Consider the following 24,435-nt stretch of genomic DNA (forward strand, 5'->3'; position numbering starts at 1 on the left):
AAGCAAGCCTTTCCTTTTGGGGGAGGCTACAGAGCCTCATGGAGAGAGAGGTTTGGCCAGTCCCTTTCTTGAGCCCTCCTAATCTTTCTCATCATTTTCCAGCACAGAAGATAGAACTAATGAGTTTTCCCCAGGAAAGCCCTTCTCTTTTGAGGTAAGACACCCCACCCTAACCCTACCCCTACCTTGCAATCTGCCTTGTGCTGCCTTTTATAACTGGCCTGCCTCTTTGCACCAAACCTAGGGGCAGGAAACTCAAAGACTTTTGCCTGCACCTTGGCTGGGGGATTCCAGGGTAACACAAGCCTCTCAGGTATGGAATGGCATCAGATTAAAATCTCAGACTTTGTCAATGAAACAGCCACTAGCTCCCCCTCAAGATCTTTTTCAGGGGGCTGGATCTGGAGGAGCATGGTAGGCCTGCCCCTCGGGGAAGCTGTGGAATCTCTAGTCTTCACTGCGTTTGTAACAGAATGACTCTCGTGGTCTTAAGGAGTGTGTCCCAAATGTCTTGGCTTCTCAAAACTGGTTTCTGCTCCCTTAAAAATCTTCTGGACAGAGTGCCGTGTGCTGAAAGGGATGGGGCAGATTTCACAAAATGCAGCAGCAGCCACGTGGCATCATTGAGTTGAGAAAGCACGGCACGTTAGACACAAGTCCCCACGTTTACTTCTTTATCAGCCTGTTCATCTGCCTGCCTGTCTATACATCCTCTGATATGTTTAGAGAAGGACATGTGGCGTATACGCCAGGATATGAATGAAGCTGAGGGTGGTGTATAAAGGCATCTGTAGGATAGCGAGATGAGGAGCCTCAAGGCACCCTCTCCGGAGTCCCTCCCAGGCCACGGGAGGGACAGACAGCAAGAAGGCAGGAGTGATGCCTTCCCCCTGTCAGAGGTCCCACACTGCAGTGTGTCCTGGGGGCTCTGAGAGGCCGCAGTGTCTAATGCTGTCAGGCTTCGGAGCCCAGGGCTCAGAACCTTCCTGAAGGTTCTGTGGGGCGAGCTCCGACCTCGCTCATCCCAGAAAGGAATGGAGGAGGCGCCCAGCTGGCTGGTGGCAGCTGCGTGTCCAGCCATCCGGGAAAGAGGCCCTTTCGCCTCCCCAGCCTTCCCGCTGCAGCTCTCCCCTCTGGCCCAGCTCCCAGGATGTGGGATGCCAAGCAGTTCCCGCCTCCTCCCCCTGCTCCCCACATCCCACCTTGCTCACAAAGGCAGGTCTGTCTGGAGCTGAGCAGGGCAGGCCCACGGGGAGGTCTGGTGCTCCACACCACACCCTTTCCTTACGGAAACGGACAGGTCTTGTCCAGTGACGGGGAGAGGGAGTTCCCCTCGTGGAATACCTCCTCTCAAGCTCAGCAGAGAGGCAGCGGGTGTATGTAAGTGGGAAGTTCTCTGCTTTGCATGTCTGGTCAAAAGAGGGCTGTGAGTGCAGCACGTCACCACCCAAGCCAAGTCAGAGTAAATGCTCCCGCATTCAACAAGTCGCCTTCTAACCCTTTGCTCCTGAGTCAGTCAGAAATGTTTACTTTGCTTTGAAAATGGCCTCCATTTCCTAGTTAATATGCGTAAGAGAAGATGTTGCCGCTCAGCATTGTGCTTTTGCCCAGCGATTGTGACCTGCAGTATGACCTTGAGAAGACTGCCCTGGGCTTCACTGTCTCCATTCACTTGACTTCACTACACCTAGTAAGGGCCCATGCATCCTACTGTTAGGCACATGGACTTGACAAGACACTGCAAGGGAATAAAGGTGGAGATGAAGTCCAAGTGTAAGCTCTGAAGTCTGGCTTCCTGGACTTAAATCCGGAGGGTCAGGTCACCTCTCTGAGCATCAGGTTACTTGACCTGTGATAGCCCCCACCCCGCATTGTTCGTTATGAGGGTGCAACAGGGTAACATGAGTAACCTCAGTTGGCACAGCCCCTGGCACATCTGATCTCTGTAGCTGTTATTTTGTTAGTTATTCAGAATAAATAAGTTCCCTGTCCTTGATGGAGGGTGAGAAGGAAAATCATAAGTAAGGCAGACTGGTAAGTGCTTTGATGAAGGTACCCTGCACTGGAGGGAGAAGAGGTCCAGGAGGATTTAGTGGAAGCTGTGGCAGGTCAGACACAAGGACAAACAGCTTCATGCATGTGGACATGGAGTAAAGGGAAAGTTGACCAGAGGCCTGAGTGTGGGCAGGCAGAGGCGGTCTGGTCCCAGCGTGAGTGACTGGGGCTGCTGGGCCGGGGCACGCACACTAATTTACAGGTCAGTGCTCACTAGTTTGGAGTCACGCCAGAGAGGACCCCAAGTGGTGCCACCTGAAGAGTGTAGACTTCTATCTGCAAGTGGTGGGCAGTCAGTGGAGATCTTTGAGAAGGGAATTAGAAAGATGTTTCTTGTAACATTTTATGGGAAAATCTTGGTGGGGGCGGGGGGGAGCTGGGCACTGAGGCTGAGGGATACTTGCTCTGTGTTCCCATCTCTAAAAATTCACTAGGCTTCTAGTCCTTGCTTAATATTCACCTTCTTTACTTGACTACAAGGTCGTCTAGGACAAGAGCCATATGCTTCCTTCACACAGCTCTACCCCCCAGCACAATCCCTGGTGCTTCATAGAGAGCTGTTGAATTAAAATAGACAAAAGATCTGAAGCTTGAGCCATGAGAGTAGAGGGAAGGGATGGTCTAAAGTCACTTGAGGAGGAGCATGAAGAGGATTTGGCAAATGCCAGGAACTCAGCAAAGGAATAATCAGAGATAGCATAGGACATGGTGGGGAAGATGGATGAATGGACGGGAGAATGGACAGAATCAGGAGAAGCCTGGTCAGCGATGCAGGTACCAAGTGCCTGACAGAGTGGGCTGCTTCCCAGGGGCGAGACACCATCCATTCAGAGCTGGGTGTTGGGCAGGCCTTGGACATGGGGCGCTGGGGAGAAGCCAGAGTTGGAGGCAGATGCGGGAGGGTCAGAGATGTGGGGAGAGATGGGGATCTTCAAGGGAGAAGGACCCAGAGCCTGAAAAGAGAGGTGGACAGAGGCAGCTACCCTGGGGGACACCCCACAATCTCAAGAGATGCCTAGTGCAGCCAGTGATCTCAGAGAAGTCGCAGGGGACTGGAGGCCAGAGGGTACAGGATCACAGCATTCAGCGGGAAAACTGGCTCTAGGCCACACCGTTCAAAGCCACTGAGAGGCTAAACAGATGGAAAACAGAAGCCAGAACCTCGAGATTGGTCTCGTGGCATTGCTGTGCCAGTCACTCCTTCCAGCCTTCTAAAGGAAGATACATACTCACCAACCCTCCCATTATCAGAACCTTCCATTGCTTCCCACTTCCCAAACATTAAGGCCCTAAGTCCTTGGCAAAGGGTTTCTGTGACCCCCCAATCTTTCCTGGAAGCCTCACCTTGCTGTTGCACGTCCAGGCCTTCATGAGTTGGTTCATGCTATTCCTTCAGCCTGGAAGGGCCTTCCCTTCCAGTCTCTCCTAGCTAAAATTCTTCTTACCCTTCAGGGCCTACATCACATTGCACCTCCTCTGCAAAGCCTTCCCTAATATCTCCAGTAAAAAGAGTCCTTCCTTTGAGGACCCATGGTGCAGTGCTTTGCCTAGAAGGAATTCTTTCGTTCCTTCTGAGATTCCATCCAGTTGTTGGCTTGTCTCTCCCTTCACTGGATTATGACATCATGAGCAGAAGACATATCTTGTCTTTGAACATCCTGTGGCTTGATCTCTTATGCACAGAAGGGACTCAGCCAATGCCAGCAAAACATATGGAGAAACGAATGTCTTGAGGACAGTAGATGCTGGCTGTTCCACTTGGAAATTACAGGGCCTAGGAGCTGTTTGACTTCAGGGCTTGGCCCTGCAACTAAAATCTTGGCCCAGCATTAGGTTGCTTTACAACCAGCTGTGCTATCTGTGATCTCTAGAGTCATTTTGATATTGTGGCTACATTATTACAGATACACTTAAGATTTTCCTGAACATTTCCCATATTTAGACAAAGATGGAAAAACTTGGCCTGGTCATCAGAAGTGCTTTATCACATATGTTCCCCTTGATGGCGATTTAGAGTAATCCCTACACAATTCCATGAGGATCATAAACATATTTCGAGAGCCATGAATTAGGAGGAGAAAGTTTCCCAACACTCAATTTACAGACTCAGAAAGCATCTGTTCGTTTAATCATCTGTCATCTTCAGCCCCTCTGAATAGGCTCTGACAGTATTTAGATAAAATGAATATAATGGTTTTGCGACAGCTTGTTATTTGTAAGGAAAACATGTATTCAATAAACATATTCAACAAGGTTCAGCGAGCACCTACGATGTGCCACTCATGTGTCCTTGTTAGACAGTGTATGAGTTGGATGGATTCTTTCTGTAGACTGTGTTTTAGGGGTTAGATATTCTCTGTTTTGTTGTATAAAACTGAGAGCAATTTAGGACTGATATAGACAGCCCTGCTTTTTTTGGTTGGCTTTGTTTTTATTTTAGGATAGACAGTTACAAAACACAGCTGGCAAAATGGAAAGAAAAGCTACGTTCTTCATGCAGCTGTGAACAACAGAATTTAAATATCTCTAATCCAGCAGACCTGGTTCTTGGCAAGGGAGGGAAAACGAGTACGTTGTTTTTTACTACTTTAGGCTTTCACACTCATACACACATGTGTGCACATGCATATCCAAAGAGTAAAAAGGCAGTGAAGCCGGAGGGTATGTTGAGTGCTTTTAAAATTCTTTTTCCATGGGTCTTGCAGCGTTGGCTGGGAAGGAGTTTCCCAAAGAACTAACCTCGTAAGGAAAGCCTTCCCCTGCCTTTGTAATAATAAGAATCGCTTTCTCCTGAGCATTTGTCCTGTGCTAGTCTGGTGCCTGAAGAGCATTACTTGTTTTATTATATCCTCTGAGGTGTGTGGCGTCTACACATACAAAATGAGGCTCAGAATGATGACACAGGTTGCAAAACTGGGTAGGCATGGAATTGGAATTTAAATCTAGTTGTCTGGCCACAACTGGGATTTTCCTTAACCCATCTCCACTGTGGCAGAATAGCACCAAAACATACTTGAGAGGTGAATAATGACCAGACTTGGGGAAATGGGGCACATTCCAGATGACGTCTCCCCATCTTTAAGTGATTCCAAAGGACAGATGTAAGAAATGTGGTTGGCCTGCACAAAAGAACCCTAAAAATAGGGGTCTTTATGTTTTTTCTATTTCAATATATATTGCTCTTTCCTCCTTAACAGTAATAGAGCTATGCTTAAATGTTTTTGTAGAAGGATATTCAATATGGCATTATTAATAATAGTGACAATGAACTGAATATCCGATAATAGAGGACTCATTAGATTATAGAGGAGTACACTGCCACCATTAAGAAATCTGTTTCAGAACAGTCTTGAGTGGAGGACACCCACTATGTTGCTAAATGAAAAAGTAAGTTAAAAGTCTATAAAGACAGTATGATCCCATTTTTGTTTCACACACACACAGAAAAAGACAAATAGAGACACACAAACACAAAGAGAGACACACAAACACAGGCATATATATAACACAAGAAAAGAACTGGGAAATTATCAGTATTTTAACTGATTATCTCTTGATGATGGGTAAACTTTTATTTTCTTAAATTGTATTTTCTGGTATTACTTCCATTTCCTATAATGAAATATATTACTTAATTATCTAAGAATAATTTTTTAAGTAGTGCATACTCATTAACTCAACAGCTTCATCATACAAACAGTTTTTGAGAATCCACTATGTACTAGACTCAAAACATTAAAAAAGAAAAACAGAAATTAAAGTTACTCACACCCTTGTTCACTGGAATTTTGGATGATCTTCATCTCATTTTCTGTGCTGCATTGAAAGCATAATGGTGACCAAAGCAGACAGCTACCAAGCCCTGGGACAGTTAGGAGTCCTGCCAATGGAGATTGAGCAGCCTCTGGTCCCTGATTCGGCTGCTTCTACCTCCAGACATCATTTCCCTTCCCTCTAAGTCTCAGCTCCATCATCAGTAAAAAGGATGGAGAGTGGTACCTACGTCATCAGCATTTTGGAGGATTAACCAAGTTACAAGTAAGTGCTTTGACGGAGACAACAAATGATAGCTGTTATTACTATTACTGTGTAGAATGGCTGCGTTGCTCTTCTGTTTTCCATCTCTTTTCTTCCAAAGAGTGTAGCATAGTTGTATTGCTCTTGGAGAGAAGGACCACTTTTTAGGTCTTTTTTGAAATTTTCTTTTAATTGGAGGATAATTAGTTTACGATATTGTGACGGTTTTTGCCTTACATCAACTTGAATTGGCCACAGGTATACGTGTGTCCCCCCCAACCCAAAGCCCCCTCCCATCTCCCTCTTTTTAGGTCATTAAGGCTTAGGACTTCCCTGGTGGCTCAAACAGTACAGCGTCTGCCTACAATACGGGAGACCTGGGTTCAATCCCTGGGTTGGGAAGATCTCCTGGAGAAGGAAATGGCAACCCACTCCAGTATTCTTGCCTGGAAAAATCCCATGGACAGAGGAGCCTGGTAGACTACAGTCCATGGGGTCACAAAGAGTCGGACACGACTGAGCGACTTCACTTTCACTTTCTTTCAAGGCTTATAAAGTCACCTTTGACTTTTGTCTGTGGTCAGATCACTCAGTCCAAGCCATTTTCAGGCAAAGCTATAAAGGACAGAGGAGCTGCCATGGTTTAAAGAAAAACCGGAGTATTTTTACATCTTTCAGAAAATCTTGGGAGCCAATGTTGGACAAAGATCTTACTTAATTGTGTTTGGAAACCTCATAAATGTGGTTCGGTATAGGCCTTATGATAGCTAAACTCCTACTTATTCTCACCAACCCTGTGACTTCGGGCCTTGGTGTTCTGTTTTGTCTTATCAGCTCTGTTATTGTATGAGCTCTTTGGAGAGAGGATGCCTAGTAGTGGGCTAATTCCTGGAGGAGCCAGCCTGTTTCTGGTTGTGGCCCTATTTCAGCCTACCCCATCTCCTTTCTGCATGACTCCCAGACCTCCTAACTCGGACCCCTGCCTTCCCTCCACCCATCTTAGAGTCAAATCTCCACTCAGGATCAAGTGAGGGTCTTAAAATGTCCATCATTGCATGTCACCTCTAATGCTAATCCCCCCGTTATTTTCAGTGCGTTCAGAATAAAGCCCTAGCTCTCTGCTTGACTCCAGGTTGTGCATGATCTGGTTCTTGCACACCTCTCCAGCTTCATATTGACCCATTCCTTCACTGTTTATTCTTCTTGAGGTATCCTGGCCTCTGTTGGAGTCTAGAACACACGAGTTCTTGTCCACCTTGGGGCTTTATCTCAGGTTCTTCCTTCCATGAAGAATAGTCTTCATCACTCCTCTTGGCATGCCTGGAGCCCCTTAATCCTTCTGGTCTTTGCTTCTGTGTCACCTTGGAGAGACTTTCCCTTTCCACCTAATTTGTAGCAGCATTTCTTGTTTCAGGACCTTGTTTGTTCTATTTGTAGATCTTAGCATGGTTTTTACTTAGTTCTTTTTGTTGACTTACTTGGTGTGTGTGTGTGTGTGTGGGTGTGTGGGTAGGTGTGTACATTATTTGCCATTCACCTGCTGCATTAGAATGTCAGCTCCTCAAGGGTAGGGACCATGTCTGTCTCATCCTCGTATCCTTGAGGCAGGGCCCTTCACGGAGAATGCACCCGATGTATAGGGAAGGGAGAGAGGGAGGGAGTCTCTGAAAAGTGGGATGCTTCTCCAGGCAGCCCAGTTTCCCGTGAATGTGGGCAGTGTGTGCTGCTTAGCCCTAACATTACTGTGCAAGTTTAAAAATAAAACCCCTGGGTGGAGTGAGAAACCTTTAAAGAGGATGGGGGAAAGATAATGAGAAACAGAAGCTGGCCAACACAGCAGGATGTGGGGCTGGCCAGGAAGAGAAAGGGACCCTGACTCCAAGAAAGCACTGCAAGAGTCTGATGAAGGTAGTACTTCGTGCTACTAGAGGTCTTCCTCTTAGTCGACAGTGGATGAAAGACTTGAACTGTTTCAGGCTGTGCTTCCATCCCAGAGCGAGATGTGTTTAGAGTCATTTTTTTTTTAAAGAGCTATTCTCTACAGTTCCTAGAACAGAGGCCTCCACACCCCACATCTGACTGCCATGCTGTCAGAAGAAGAAGGAATAGCAGGAGGTTACAGGGAGGTGATGAAGCCTGCTTTGGCTCACTCTCCCCGTGACCTTCCCCTGGGCCCCTCCCAGCGTGGAATCTGAACCTCCCACCACAGTAGGGCCCCAGCCAGACAACCCAAGGTATAGCCACCCTCCACAGTCTTGGCTCAGTTCTGGGGATGTGCAAGGCAGGGAGGGTCAGGTCAATGGGTCGCTAGAAACAACTGGGACGTTGCCTTGGAAACCCTTTTCCCCCACTTGCACTGTGTGCCTTTGGATCCACCCTGAACCAGCTGTGTATTAAATCCTCTGGCCGCAGTGGGAGGTAGAGAGTCATGTGGAGGAAGGTCAGAGTGTGTCAGGAAGGGGTCCACCTCCTTGATGGGAGACCATCGATCTTTGGGCCTTAGTGAGAGGTCTGACGACCCAGGAGAGCCATGGGCTGAAAATCCATACTCCGGGCCTGGTCTCTGTGGTGCAAGAATGGGCTGGGTTGAGTGTGGGGGCTGCCAGCATCCCCTCCTCCAGACTGTGGCCTGGACCCCTTCCCGTAATCATCTCTCTCTGGTGCTCCAGAAGCCAAGTGATGTGCTCATGGTCACCTAGTGCAAGGGAGTGTTTGCAGACCTCTACAGCACTGTTCACCAGTGGGTTTTTCCATAATCCCTGCTCTGTGGTGGTCAGAAGGGCCATGAAGGAAATCAGCAACTATAGAGGGAGACAGCTGGAGCTTTCCATGCCCCTTCATAACCTCTGCTCCCCCTTCTAGAGATGAACTCTTGTAAAGAAGGAAACCAAAGCACAGAGAGGACCAGTTCTTACCCACGGTCACTCAGGAGGACAAGATGGGGCATTGAGCAGCCTGGGTGCAAGATAATTGTGCAGTTCACAGCCTACAGCAGGCCATGCTGTTCACTCTGCGTTTAGTCTTCAAATGTGTTAAACTCAAAGCCCAGGGTCAGGGGACATAGAGGAAAAGTTTGAAAGCACCCGAGCACCAAGGAACCACATGTACCCTGGAGGGGTGGGGATCCCACAGCCTTTTGGGAAATGGTGCTAAAGGAGCCTTGCTAAAGTTGAAGCTTCTTTGTTTGTTGCAAACTCCTACAGCTTAAAACTGTTGAACAGGAGGCTTGTCTGCTCCATGCTTAAACTCTTCAAAGGAGCTATTGCTTTCTTGGCTAGTTCTAGGTTCCTGACGTGTGAATTTTAAGTGCTGAAAGAGCACAGGATGATCATTGTCCCTTGGAACAAAGAAGACTGACGGGGGAACAGCAGGTGACCTTCATGTTCCCAGATCATTTTTTTAGTTCAAATACATTCTCAGGTTTCCTGCAAACCTTAGCCAGACTGCAAAGTGTTGGTAGCAATAATAATTAATATTTTATTGATCAAACGCTGTGTGCTCTGCATTATGTACTGAAACATTTTTGTCTCACTGACATCTTAAATCACCTCTGTGAGGGAGTAACAGCTAATGCTGATAATAAAACACACTTTCTCAGACTTCACCTGTATAAATTCACAGAGTCCCATCAACAACCCTCGGGTGTGTGTGCTGTTATCATGTCTCTGTTTCAGAAGTGGAAAGGTTACAGAATTGGGCCAAGGCCTTACAGCTCTTGTGTGTCAGAACCAGAATTCATACCCAAGCAGTCCTGCCTGCCCCAACTGGTATACTCCTATCCTCAGGCCCTGCAGACTGTCACTATGGAATAAGAAAAGGATGATGAGAGAGATGGGCCAGAAGTGGAGGCATCAGGAGAGCTCTTGGTCTACCACATCAGCTCCCTTTCCAATGAACTTAGGACACTGCCTCCCGAGTCTTCAGCAGAGACATCCCAGGACCAGCCTTGGAAAATGGCAGCTCATTCTGTGTGGCCAACCAAGCGGGGATTTTACCCTTGGGAGGAAACGATCCTGAGGCTAACCTGCATCTCTGTCCCAGAAACATCCCCATTAGCATTTCAAACATGAAAAACCAGTAGAGGCTTAAGGAAGAACATTTTGCTCCTTTAACCTAACCACCACCTTAGCACTGAAGACAAAGGAGCCAGGGCCACGCCAGCCTTGAACTCTGAACCAGGGACATGCTCTCCCGGGGCTGCAGCTTGCCGTGTAGACTCCAGGGAGTGACTCTGCAGTGGTCATTCCCAGCTTTCCTCCAATTGCCATTTCAAAATTCTGACATAGATTCTGAGGAAGAACAAGCACAGCCTAGTTTTCGAACAGCTCTCTGTGTCCCCGATTGGTACTGAAGCAGCACTTTGTGCCCATTGATTAATCAGTGCAGACACTGCTTCCACCCCCATGGACCTGGTAGCCAAGGTGGGGGTGAGTGGCTTTGTCCACTCCTCCCTGAGTGCAAGGGCAGGAATGTGCTGGATCAATGTCACCCTTCTGGGTGCCTGACCTCACTTGTTTGCCTTTGATGCCCATCAGCCAAAAGGTGTTATTCATCTCTGAGCATGAATAACACAAACAGGCTGAATTTTTCTAGGCTTCCAAAGTGAGTTCTCTGAAGAGACGAGATTATGCACCCTAGGCCAGAGCAGCTGATGCAGAGCATGGGGTTCTGGGGGCTGTGAGGGGCCTGCTCACCCAAGCCAGGGTCTGAGGCCCCGAAGCACACTTGGCAGCACTGCTTTTCTAGAGCTGTGAGGAGTGACAGAGGCCGGGAGGTCCCACTGCTGCCCTTGGTTTTGGCTTTTCCACTCCTAGGATTGAACCAGTCGCTCATTTATTGAGCACTTACTATGTGGGTCAGTTCTGTTCTAGGCACTGGGGATACAGCAGGGAAAAAGAGAGACAAGGCCTACCCTCCTGAAGCTTATCTTCTAGGGGGAAGGATGAATCAAAGCAAACTTAAAAAAAAAACTGACAAGATGATACAGACTGGGCTCAGTGCCATGAAGGAAATAGAGATAGAATAGGGAGTAACAGGAGAAAAAGCCACTTTGAGGAGTTGACCAGAGAGATGAGGCCTGAAGGACAAAGAGGTCTCCTATGTAAAGAACAGCAGGGAAAGTACTCCAGGCAGATGGAACAGCAATTGCAAAGTCCCAGAGGCAAGAAAGGGCGTGGAATGGCTGAGGCATGGAAGAGAGGCCAGTGGGGCTAGAGCTTGTGGGGAATATGAGAGGAGTGGGAGGATCTTGTCCCCATGAGACCCCCCAGCTGCTGTCACCTTCCTGAAAGTCTCCTCTCTTCTCCACAGTGGACTCCACTTGCCCCAGGGACTCATCCTTGCTAAGCCAACTCTAGCTCCTCTGCTGGAAGGAAAAGGAAGGGAATTCTTTTGTGACTGTCAGGAAATATGGCAAAGGCATGGTGTTCAATTTGACATCAGGACTCACTCATGGTTTATGTCAACAGTGGCTGGCGTCGATGAGAAGTTTCCGAATGATGGGAATGGTGTGTGTGTGTGTCTGGTAGGGAAGACACCTGAGAGGGCTACAAACTCCAAGCTGGAATCCCATTGCCACAGACCTATCTTTCTGCTTCTCATGTGAAATCCTGAATAAGGCACATTTTGGCTTTAAGTCCTTTGTACTCCTTCTTTATATTCTCCGCCTATTGTCATACCCGTGTCTGCCCACTTCCACCCTTTGCCACAAGGGTTCTGCCTGGGTTTCTTGCCCCCACTTCTTGCCTCTTTACGACTTGAATCTCAACTGTTCTCCACAGCCCTGCTGAATGAGCCTGCTGACTGCTGACCTGTTCCTGTAGCTTCAGGATAGGTTCTGCAGGCAAAGGAGAGGTTACATTCATGAGACCTCTGTGTGTCCTTCAAGTGATGCCAGAGAAGGTCGGGCTTGGCTGCCTGGTCAGCCCCAGTCTGAGCCTGGCCCGGCTCCCAAGGTCTTGAATTAACCTCATCAGTGGGAGACAATGGCCCCTATTTAGACTCTAAAATGCTGCACTCAGTATGTCAGCAAATTTGCAAAACTCAGCAGTGGCCATAGGACTGAAAAAGGTCAGTATTCATTCCAATCCCGAAGAGGGGCAATGCCAAAGAATGTTCAAACTACCGCACAGTTGTGCTCATTTCACATGCTAGTAAGGTTATGCTCGAAATCCTTCAAGCTAGGCTTCAGCAGGATGTGAACCAAGAACCTCCAGATGTACAGGCTGGATTTCAAAGAGGCGGAGGAACCAGAGATCAAATTGCCAACATGCATTGGATCATGGAAAAAGCAAGGAAGTTCCAGAAAAACATCTACTTCTGCTTCATTGACTATGCTAAAGCCTTTGACTGTGTGGATCACAACACACTGGAAAATTCTTAAAGAGATGGGAATACCAGACTACTTTACCTGTCTCCTGAGAAGCATGTATGCAAGTCAAGAAGCAGCAGTTAGAACCCGACATGAAACAATAGACTGGTTCCAAATTGGGAAAGGAATACGACAAGGCTGTATATTGTTACCCTGCTTATTTAACATCTGTGCAGAGTACATCATGTGAAATGCTGGGCTGCATGAATCACAAGGTGGAATCAAGATTGCTGGGAGAAATATAACAACCTCAGATATGCAGATGATACCACTGTAATGGCAGAAAGCCAAGAGGAACTAAAGCCTCTTCATGAGGGTAAAAGAGGAGAGTGAAAAAGACTATTACAGAGACTGGGAGGCTTAAACAACAGAAATTTCTTGTCTCACAGTTCTGAAGGCCAGAAGTCCAAATTCAAGGTATTCACAGGGTTGGTTCCTCCTGAGCGCTGTGAGGAAAGGATGTGGTCCAGGCCTTTCTTCTTGACACGCAGATGGCTGCCTTCTCCTGTGTCTTGTCATGTTCTTTCCCCCGTGTGTGTCACTATGGCTTAATTTCCCCTTTTTAAAAGGAGACCAGTCATACTGGATTAGGATCCACCCTAATGACCTCATTTAAACTTGATGACCTCTGTCAAGACACTGTCTCCAAATAAGGTCACATTCTGAAATACTGGGGGTTAGGACTTCCACCTACAAATGTGAGGGGGGACACAGTTCAGCCCATAACTACTACCTTCCAACTACCCTTTGCCCCCACCCTTTTGGTTTATTGAATGAGATAAAAATAGGGAACAACAAGGATACATCATCTTCTGAAGAAATTATGTGGGAGTCTCAGGATGGGGGAGGACAAGATAGGAATATGAAGAGGAGAAAGACACTGAAGGGTGAGAAAAGAGGGTTGAACTGACAAAGAGCTAAAACTACCCTCACGTATCTGTGAGGAGCTCCATGGCTATGCTATGGAAACCTGTGGGGCCTGGGTTCCTATCTGAGATCTGCCACATACCAGCAGTGAGGTCTTTACCCTCGCTTGTGAAATGTGATAACAACAGTACCTAACTTATGGGATGGTTGTGAAGGGCTTAGCACTGTGCCCAGCACCTGATGGGCTGCTACTGTTGTTCCCACAGTGTAGGTTTAGCCTAAGTAAAACGGTGGTTCAGGAAGAAGTCCAAGTCAAAAAAGAGGCTAATCGCCACTGATTCAGGCCACACAACTCTGTTCTCATTAAAAGCAATGAAGACAGGGAACCAGAGCAACTGAAGCAGCCCTGGGCTTCTTCAGCTGTGACCTGTCGACTGGAGGCATCAGAACCAGCTGGGCCCTACCCAGGAAATGCAGAATCCTGGGCCCTTGTGAACCCAGCTACGTCAGTACTTGTGTGGGTAGTTCCCAGGAACCTGATGTTTTGACATTTTTAAATTAATTTTCGGCTGCTCCGTGTCTTTGTCGCTTGCATGGGCTTTCTCTAGTTACCGGGAGCGAGGGCTACTCCTCCTTGTGGCGTGCAGGCTTCTCGCTGAGTATCTCCTCTGGTTGCAGATCACAGGCTCTGGGTGCATGAGCTTCAGTGGTTGTCGTGCACAGACTCAGTACTGTGGCTCACGGGCTTGGGTGCTCCACAGCCTGTGGCATCTCCCTGGGGCAGGGATCGAACCCACGTTTCCTGCGTTGGCAGGTGAATTCTTATCTGCTGCCCCACCAGAGAAGTCCAACATGTTTTATAATTATTATTAATTAACTTATTTTTTGAATATAGTTGATTTTATCATGTGTTAATTTCTTCTGTACAGCAGAATGATTCAGTTACATGTATATATACATTTTTAAAATATTCTCTTCCATTATGGCTTATCACAGGGCATTGAATATAGTTCCCTGTGCTATATATATAGATATAGTAGGACCTTGTTGTTTATCCATTCTATATATAATAGTTGGCATTCGCTAGTCCCAAACTCCCATTCCATTCCTCCTCCCCCTTCCCTTTCAGTTCAGTTCAGTTGCTTAGTCGTGTCCAACTCTTTGCGACCCCATGGACTGCAGCACACCAGGCCTCCCTGTCCATCACCAACTTCCAGAGTTTACTCAAACTCATGTCCATTGAGTCAGTGATGCCATCCAACCATCTCATCCTCTGTCGTCCCCTTCTCCTCCTGCCCTCAATCTTTCCCAGCATCAGGGTCTTTTCCAATGAGTCAGTTCTTCACATCAGGTGGCCAAAGTATTGGAGTTTCAGCTTCAACATTAGTCCTTCCAATGAATATTCAGGACTTATTTCCCTTAGGATGGACTGGTTGGATCTCCTTGCAGTCCACAGGACTCTCAAAAGTCTTCTCCAACACCTCTGTTCCAAAAATATCAATTCTTCTGTGTTCAGCTTCCCTTTAGCAACCAAAAATCTGTTCTCTCTGAATCTGGTGTTTTAAACAAGCTCCCATGTGATGCTTATGCACATTAAAGTTTGAAAATGCCTGGGCCAGACCACAGGTTCTGGAGCAGCAAGGGTGAGTCTTGTCCATCAGTAATCCCCACATCTACACAGCTCTGGTACAAGGTAGGCATACCTTCCCATCACCAGCATTCCTTAGGTAAAGTCAGAGAGATGGGCTTGAGCAACTATGCATAAAACAAATCTCTGTGTCATGTTTTGAACATTCAATTTAGAGAGATTACATTAGCAAATCAAGCCTTTTGCATCACTATAAACTTCACTGTGCCCAGATGCTAAGTTCTTTATTGCTCATTCCTTCTCTCTCCATGGCTGGAGTCACCTAGTCTTGACCTTCGGCTTAGCTCAAGATGACCTCTGACCTTAGGCTGGAGGTTTGTCAAGAGCCATGGCCCAGCACCCTTGCTGTGTCCTCGTCTCTGTTGTTAGGCACCATTTTCTCTCTTGTTGGTACCATCCTCTTGCAGGAAAGCCTGTGGCCCACCTTGTCCCCCAGGGCCTGCGTTCATGTCTTGTTCCTAAACACCCAGTCCCAAGGTCATGAGTCCTCAAGGCTGAGATTCTGTCTCCAGTCCAATCCAGGGTCTTGCCATATCTTGACAGAGTTTCCAAATCCTGGCCTACTTTCTAGGGCCTTCAAGAATCATCTTTTCCTGAAGTCCATCTGTCACCAAACTCTACCTGCCTCTCAGAACACCTCCAGTGATCCCCCTAACTGTAAATGACACGCCAGCTAGGAGCACAGCCTAGGTATAAGTTCGGCTCTGCCACTTTTTAACTGTGTGGCCGTAGGCGAATGGCCAAACCCACCAAGCTCAATTCTGCGGCCATGAGAGCCCCCACTTCACGGAGTTGTTACTAGAATCTGGCGAGGTCACATACAGAGTCAAGAATGGTACCTGGCTCATGTAAAGGCTCAAGAAATGCTGGCCACCAGCACAGAAGCTCCTCTATTCTTTTTTTTTTTTTTTAATTTCAATTGGAGGCTAATTACTTTACAATATTATAGTGGTTTTGCCATACATTGACATGAATCAACCATGGCTTTACAAGTGTTCCCCTTCCTGAAACCCCCTCCCACCTTCCTCCCCATCCCATCCCTCTGGGTCATCCCAGTGCACCAGCCCCGAGTACCCTGTCTCATGCACTGAACCTGGACTGGCGATCTGGTTCACATATGATAATATACATGTTTCAGTGCTATTCTTTCTATTCTAAAAGCTCAGAAATGTAAGCAAAACACCACACCAAGCAAAAGCATCTCTGTTTCCCAAAAGGTGGCACTGGTGGTCACACAGAGAGTCACTTGGACCTTGGAACAAAGGGACTTGTGAGCAGCCTTTTCAGAACTCACCTTTCAATAATGATAATAACAACAACAGATACTTAAATTTTGCTCACTATAAACCAGCCACTGAGCTAAGAGCATTTACTCATTTGAGCCTTTCAATTATAAGGCTAGCACTTTATTGCCCCATTTTATAGATGAGAAGACTAAGGCACAAGGTCACAGGACTAGTAAGTGTCAGAGTCTGAATTTGAACCCTGGCTTCTTCCTACCTGCAGAGTCTGTTCTTAGCTTCTGTTCTGCTGGCCTGTCTTAAGTGGTAACATTTAGGAATCAAGGTAATTGCCCTCCTCCTCTTCCCTCTTCTCCTGCTGTAGGCCAGATGCTTGTCCTTGTTCCTGTGGACTCCTTTACCTCCCAGCTGAGTTGGACATCCTGTCAGCCCAGGTTCATTCGCCCTTACCTGCCCATCCAGTTAAGCCCCCGCCTTTCTCTATGGTTGGCTAGGCTGGATCCAGTCCCATGGGACACCTTGCCACAGTATTTGATGGACTTGATGAGAGATACTTTTCTTAAGGAAAAATAGTCATTCACCTGTACTTTATATGTCATGGATAGTTGTTAGATTTACCTAAAACAGGGTATGTCTGTAGCCCGAATGGCTGCAGATTATCTTTCCAGTAGCTTAAATCAAGGAGTATTTCATTAGCCAAGCACTGCCTATTTGATGACGTGGAAGGGGTGTGCCTTCCCCTCTGTATAGTCCCTGACTGCTGGAAGCTGGCGCAGTGGGTAGCAGCTCCACGATCCTTAACCATTTATTCAGGATCCACAGAATGCACATCAGCAGATTGAGCAAACACATGTCTGTCTTGGCATCAGACATCCCTTCTCTGGGTGTAGATGGAGCGTATAGGTGTCTGTCCACTGTCACCATGGAAATTCATCATCAGAGTTTGTGCTGCCTGCCTGTGAAATCAAGCCACTTAATCAACTGGATACTTCCTCCTCGAATCCTTTTTGGAAGCTGGCCAGGCGTATATGCATATGTGCACACCAGGTCTGGGAGGAAGTTTATAAGTAACTCAGTGTCTTCTTCCTTAGTTCTTTTGTGTTAACTTTGCTTTTGATATAATAATACATTTGCAAATCCTTTTCTTCATGCTAAAAAGGCAGTATCAATAGAAAACAGTTTCCCTGAGTCTACCCATTGCCCTTGGCAGCAGATCTGGCAAATTTGCCTTCGGATACATGATCTCAAAAGGGGAATTTCCTTCAGAGCCCTCAATGACCAACACAAAGAAAACAAAGGAAGTTTGTGACTGTGAATCACAGTCTCCACCAAAATCCACACTCATTCACCCAGACAGCCACTTTGCTAGACACCACTCAGCTTAGCTGGTTTCTCCCTAACCCTTTGCCACCACTGGGCTGGGTCACCCTCAGTCAGAACCCGGATGCTTGTGTCCACCCACCGGTGTTCGTGGAGCTAAGTCATGAACAATTGTATCCTTAGAGCAAGTGAAAGGGAGAGTACTAGTCACCACAGCAGGAAGGTGGGGGTGGATTTAAACAACTGGAGAGAGCACAGAGCGAGCTCTTGCACCTGATAGATAGGTGTGTTCCCTCTTGAAAAAAGGGTCCTTGATTTTTTAAGGTCTGGATTTTTCTAATGTTCTATCTAGAAGCCTTGCATACTTTCAGCATGTAATGGTGATGTGGGTGTGGATAGCATCAGTGCCAGAGAATGTGCCCAGTGGCTAGCCATTCCCGTTCCCTCTCTGCCAGTGCCTATCTGGAGGGGCACTGAGATGACAGTGTGATTTTCAGAGAGGATTAGAAGGATGGTAGGAAGTAATTGAGGTGACCAGTGGGGCCATTGGAATCCCACCCTCTCAAGCATACTCAGATAATTGCATATTTCAGCCTAACGTTTATATCAAAATGTTGACTAATTCTAAGGTGCCCACCCAGTAGACAGGGTTGCTAAGACGGCTGAATTTCCAGGCTACTTAAGAGGGTGAATGTGACAAGCAAAATAATGCTAGCCATGCTCAGTATGGCCACAGAGTCCTGCCAAACCACAAAGGTTTTAGTGAATGAGAGCCTTCTGCTCCCTCTGGTCCTCATGGCCGGCAGTAGGGGATGAAGACACAGGAGGAAGCACGCTGCATGACTGTTCTCACAGGCTCTGCACTCCAGGTGCTATTTTTTACATGTCTGTGATATTAGCCAGCCTTTCTTTCTTTTTTTTTTCCCAAGAAGCCTTATACTTGCACTCAGATAGACAGACACACACACACACACACACACACTGTCTCTCTCTCTCTCTCTACCTCAGCACTGGATGTATATAACCTGCTTTCTGCTCCCAAGAGTAGAAACCCTGATTCCTACCTGAACAGCTTGCAGGCTGAGGGCTTTTCCTCTCCAGTGGAAGGGAAAGAGGATCCTCTCAGTCTCATCCGCCCTGCGTTGTCACTGTCAGTATGCTGCGACTGCTTCTCCAGCAGCCCCAAGCTGGCTCTCTGCACCTCCCGGTGACTGCAGCTCTGTGTGGGGAGAGGGGACGGGCCGTGGCATGTACATCAGGTTGCTGGTCCGCCTCCAAACACCGTACTCCAGAGCCGGCTCCCAGTCCTGCAGGGCTGTGTGGGAAGCAGGGAGGCAGGCAGGGGGCTGAGCGCGCAGCCTGTAGGTCTCTCTCCAGCCCCGTTTTGATCGGCAGAGGGGACCTGCCTTTAGACAGCTGCCTGCACCGACCCTGCCCACAGGGGTGCACACGGAGTACCCCTAGCCTTGGGCAACCAACAGCAGGCTCAGGGACACAGAGCTCATGGCCAGCGGGGAAGGGAGAAAGAGAGAGCAGACAGCGGCGGCAGCTCTCCTGGGTGTTATTTTAACGTGGTTTGTCTTGGGGCAAATGGCTGCACTGAATGGACTACTAGCCCGTCTGGGCAGATTCCTGTTTATTTTGAGGCCTCAGTTGGCAGGGAAACAGCAGGTCATGGCTCAGAGACAGTCCTCTGCAATCAGAAGACTGCTGGATGAAAAGGAATCCTTTTCTGTTCTGACTTCTGGCATCTCTGCACAGGGTGTAGATGTCTGTCTGTCTGTCCCTGTTTTGCAAAGCCACTCGAGGCAATGGCCATGCAGTTTAGAGCTGGGGAGGGGCTGCAAAGAGAATATTTCTGCCCTTTCTCACCAGTAGTCAAACCTGTCCCTGCTGAACTAAGCAAATCATCAGGTGGGGTTTCTTCAGTGGACCACGGGCATCATCTTTGTGCCCCTGGCCAGGATGGGGTAAGGAAGAGGGGAAGCTGCTTGTATGAATGACTTTTGGCTACAACATGAGGAATGAACCTGAACTGAAAGGCTATGGATCAGGAGGTATCTCTGAAGAGACCAAATGGAAACATGATTAATAGTTTCCTATAATTGACAAAGAGTCCTGTTCCTGATGCAGGCATTTGAGCCTGGGAGGTGTCACTGAGAGAGAGTGTGTGTATGTGCGTACATGCATACAAGCCTGCCCACCTGGTGATTCAGATAGGAGGTACAGATTGACCTGTTGGAACTAGAAATATATTCTCTGGTTTCTCCCTCCTCTGGGAAGGTGGAGATGGAAAACTGTTCTCCAAAGTCATCAGGGAAACTTCATGTGCCTCTGAAGGAAGGAGCTCAGAAAAGCTCACCTCCTGCGACAAAGAATTAGAAGCACAGACAAGCATAACTCTGATAATGGATGAAGCACAGCTCTGCTAAAAGGAACTTGAGAGGTACAGGAATAATTGATTTTTCTAAACTTTATTAACAGGAACTTCAGTGAACTGTCAAAGGTCCTTTTGACAAAATTTAAAATTTGCTTTAAAAAAAATAGTAATCTTCTTAAGCATCTGCACAATTCCGAAGGACCTTCTAGATCATAGATGAAGGAATGATAGGAGGTAAAGTTAGGAAGCACCCTAAATCTTCCCTGCAAGCTGCTGTGATTATGGTGACAATCAAATGTGCCCAAATGTGTGACAACACCTCAAACACCAGTAAGTGTGTGAATGCAAGTGTAAGTCATTATTTTAGTGCTGTTTCTTCATTACATCTAGTCATCAAATGCTATTAAGGAAAAAAAGCCAAAAAACCACACAGTTCCTAGGCAGACATAGGCAAGTGCAATCCCTAGCTACCGATGTAAACCCATTAACTTACTACTCTCAGGTGTCGTTTGGCAGTGTTCCTGTCCAAATACTGGGAAATCATGATTTCTCAGTTCCTTAAAGTACTTAACGTAATTCTCCTCAATACTGAATTTTTAATGTTTTAATTTAACATCTCTCAAGTTCCATATTTGTTTCAATTTCCATGTCTAGTGTATAGATTTATCTTTAAAAAAATTTATTATAGTTTATTTACAATATTGTGTTAATTTCTGCTGTACAACAGTGATTCCGTTTTATATACATATATATACACACACATACACACATATCCTTTTTCATATTCCTTTCATTATGGTTTATCACAGGATATTGAATATAGTTCCCTGTGCCATACAATAGGACTTGTTGTTTATCCATTCTGTATACAATAGTTTGCATCTGCTACAACTCCAACCTCCCACTGCATCCCTCTCCCTCCTCCCCTTCCCCACGGCAACCACAAGCCTGTTCTCTGCCTGTGAGTCTGTTTCTGTTTCATAGGTAGGTTCCTTTGTGCCATATTTTAGATTCCACATGTAAGTGGTATATGGTGTTTGTCTTTCTCCTTCTGATTGAGTCTACTTAGAATGATAATTTCTAGTTCCATCCATGTTGCTGCTTATGGCATTATTTCATTCCCTTTTGTGTCTTCATAGTATTCCATTGTGTATATATATCATACCTAGATTTATCTTTTAAATAATATATATTCAGATGCATGGAATCATGAGATATGAAATGTTGGCCCTTCTGTTATTTAGCATGGTAAAGAATGGGAGGTTTTCTAGTTTAAAAGTCTGGCCTCAGAATAGCCAGCCCCCTAGCTCTGGGCTAGGAAATAGTCCATGGAAATAATAGCTGTCAAAGCCTCTTGATAAGCATTCACAAGCCACTAGATCCTGTAGAGAGTAAGTAACAGAAACCATAGTGTCCTTCAAAGCTCTGAGGCCACTTTCAATGCCATTAAAACCATTTAAGGTTGTGAAGTAATTAAAACTTCACATGTGCACTTACTAGCACTACAGAGGGTAGGTCTGAGAAAACAAGAAAATGACAGATTTGGAGGACCAACAAAAATCCAAGTAGAAGTCTGGTAGGTTTATCCACAGAGGTGTGGCCTTGGCCAGAATCAGCCCTGTCTACAATGTTGTGGCTGGCACTGGAGCTGAGATTTTTCCTTCCCTGACCTGAGAGATTGACTTACTACCAAGCACTTCAGCAGTTGCTATTACAGAAAGTGGTTCTAAACCTCTTATAAGAGCTTTAGAAGGACAGGAAAAGTAAAATGTGGCATTTCTATAATTTTTTCTTATTCTGTGTTCAGTGCCTCTGAAAATCAGACATAAAACTATCACTTTTTAACTGCACCAACATGAGAGGAATCAGAGCATGATAGATTCAACAGGACTCCAAATGTCCACAGGAAATAAATTTTCTTTCTCTCCCGTCATAACACATAAGCCCTGGCTTCTTGTCTCTGAGTCTTGAGGCTGATGTTCAATATTTGCTTTAAAGTTTCCCTGTCATTCATCCTGTTTACATAAACAATGCAGTTATATGAAACGCATACCGGACACTGCATTTTCTTTCTAATCTCGTTTGACCTTGTTTGGACTCAAAAAATCCTAATCAGCTGACAGGAGAAATCAGATGCTGCCTGCCTGTCTCTCTCCCCACAGCAAAGTATTTCCTTCTGTTTATGCTCAATCATGCAATTAAATGAAGGGCACGCTGGCCTCCTGGTGAACCAGTGCCGAGATGACGGAGGGAAGCAATTTGACAAACAGGCCACAGGGAAACACAGCAGACCTTCACAGGAAATTGTATTAGCTGCCCAAGGAGACCCAACAGACACAAACACGACCAGAGCTACAGGACGGAAGCGGGGTCCAGAGGTTCTCCAGTGGGAAGGTGCCTTGCTCAAATCTCAGTGTGACCCAAGAGCAGGAACTAGGCCCTGTTTGTCGGCCTGGCTCTCAGCGACTACAGGAGAGGATGCTTGGAGAGGGTCACACCCATGAGAAGCAGGCTTTCTTTTTCTGATACTGGTACCCATTGCCTAGTCAATGTTTTCCTCAATCTCAGCTTTTCAATTTTACTTTAAAATATTTTATCTTTAAATAAAAGGAATGCTTTGTGTATATATAAAAAATGTACAGTATACAGAGAGGCACAAAATGACCCTCACTAACCCCCTTCTTCCCAAAGATAATCATTATTCACTTTTTTTCTGGATCCTTTGAAGGGAAAAAATGTCTTTATATGCCTGAGTGTATTGTTTAAAAGTGATTTACTAGGCAGAGGGTCCTGCATTGTTTGTTTTTCACCTAATGCTAGATCTTTGCATGTAGGTCTGGTCTATCCAGGAGCCAGTGTTCCTTGCCTGGCTTGTTGCGGTACCTCCTTGCTGACTTCCCTGCTTCTGCCATTAGCCTCTACAGTTCATTCCAGAGGAATCCTGCTAAAAGGTAAATGGGATTGTGTTTCTATTTGAACAGAACTGCCCAGTGCCTTTCTCTGGCACTAAGAACAAGAGCTAAGCTCGCTGTCACCACCGGCACCTTCAGGTCCGTCCCTGATACGTTTCTCACTGTGCTCCAGCCTCTTGCTCCTCATACAAGCCACGTGTGGTCCTGCCGCAGGGCCTTTACACTTCCCGTGCCCTCCCCCTGAAGTGCGTGGATTTCTTTTCTGCCCCTCGATTCTTGACATGGCTGTCTCTTCCTCATCATTCTGGTCTCACTTCAGACCCTCCTCCCTGACCACCTGTTCTAAATTAGCCTCTCATCGATCTTTCTTTTCCTTCATAGATCTTATTACTATCTGAGAATTATCATGTTCAGTTATTTGTTGACTTATTTGTGTGTCCTCCTGACACACACACTAAAATGTAATGTCCATGAGAAGAGCCAGGGATTTTATTTGTCTGTTCAGCCTTGTATTTCCAGTACCTAGACCAAGGGTTCTCACATTTGAATGTGCATCACAGTCACAGATGACTGGGCCTCAACTCCAGAGTTTCTCTTCAGAAGGCCTGGAGTGGGCCTGGGAGTTTGCATGTGTGACAAGCTCCAGGCGATCCTGAGGCTGCTGGCCCATGGGCCAGACTTTGAGAACCACAGTCTGCACAGTGCCAGCTACACGGTGGGTGTTGCTTATACATTTATTATGTGAATACACAAGTCTGCACAGAAGGATCTGCTACTTTGTTTGGAATGGCAGTTTTATTTTCAGTTTATCATTTATATTTACTGGACTATAAACCTCCAATTCTTTGTGATAGGAGGGCTCCAAGTTCTGTCAGCTAAAGTGATGTATTAGCTCCATTCATTTGTCAGCAGATGATTAGAAACCTAAAGTGTTACAGGTCCGGGGGAACCAGTGAGAGGCATTTATTGTTCTTTGCCTTAGTAACACCTCAAAGCCAAAGGTGGTGGGATTCTCGCTTGACATGTGACAGAGTACTTTCCCTGTGGGTAAGTACTCAGGCCTCCCCTGTATTTGTTTAACAACTATCCTATTGACTTGGCTTACACCTCAGTGCATTGCAATATATACAACACACACACACACGCACACACACACACACACATTTTCATATTGAATTTCAGGAAGTTACAAGATACCTCAAATCCATTTTGATCTAAAATTTAAAAACTCCTGATCTAATCATTGGCTATGTACTTGGCAAAACAAAGACAACCTGGATCCTCAATTTGTTAAATTCCCGATGAATAAAAATTTATTAAATGTAATGAGACAAACCTTAGAGGACAGCATTAGAGGACATCACTAGGTAATAAGGTTTCCCATCTTAGGTTGGAGAATGCTTTTTGAAGCATATTTTGAAACCCAGAAACAAAAATAGAGTAGTGAGATTGATTCCATAAAACTTAAAATGATCTTTACAAGAAAGAGGAGAATACGATCCATCTAGTCTAAATTCCAGGGAGAAATCTGCATCCTATGTCTTCCATCTATATTTTTTCCACTTGAATTGTCTGGGGGACCTATAGCCAAGCTCAGTGGGATGAGACATAAGCTTATCAGAGCA

At 46.2% G+C, this 24,435-nt stretch overlaps 2 protein-coding genes across 8 annotated transcripts in view; one reads left to right on the plus strand and one right to left on the minus strand.

Annotated features, from left to right (window-relative positions):
* LOC147369572 (uncharacterized) overlaps positions 1-24,435 on the plus strand; it is a 545,146-nt gene that overhangs the window by 481,583 nt on the left and 39,128 nt on the right. For both annotated transcript variants that reach the window (XR_015167587.1, XR_015167588.1), the window contains exons 4-6: positions 103-154; positions 19,802-19,964; positions 22,733-22,849. The gene's annotated coding sequence lies outside the window, so the exon portion shown is untranslated. The remainder of the gene's footprint in view (positions 1-102; positions 155-19,801; positions 19,965-22,732; positions 22,850-24,435) is intronic.
* The window catches only part of FGF1 (fibroblast growth factor 1), a 106,304-nt gene that overhangs the window by 77,828 nt on the left and 4,041 nt on the right, over positions 1-24,435 (minus strand). For 2 of the 6 annotated variants that reach the window (XM_086412171.1, XM_086412165.1), the window contains exon 2: positions 18,583-18,737. The exons of 2 other annotated variants lie outside the window; for them this stretch is intronic. The gene's annotated coding sequence lies outside the window, so the exon portion shown is untranslated. Of the gene's footprint in view, positions 1-18,582; positions 18,834-24,435 lie in introns of all 6 variants that reach the window. 2 more of the 6 variants (XM_086412172.1, XM_086412166.1) reach the window with 1 other exon arrangement.

This window comes from Bos grunniens, chromosome 7 (assembly GCF_055505025.1).
Source record: "Bos grunniens cultivar Pamir isolate PY7600 chromosome 7, Bosgru_T2T1.0, whole genome shotgun sequence".
Taxonomy (NCBI): domain Eukaryota; kingdom Metazoa; phylum Chordata; class Mammalia; order Artiodactyla; family Bovidae; genus Bos; species Bos grunniens.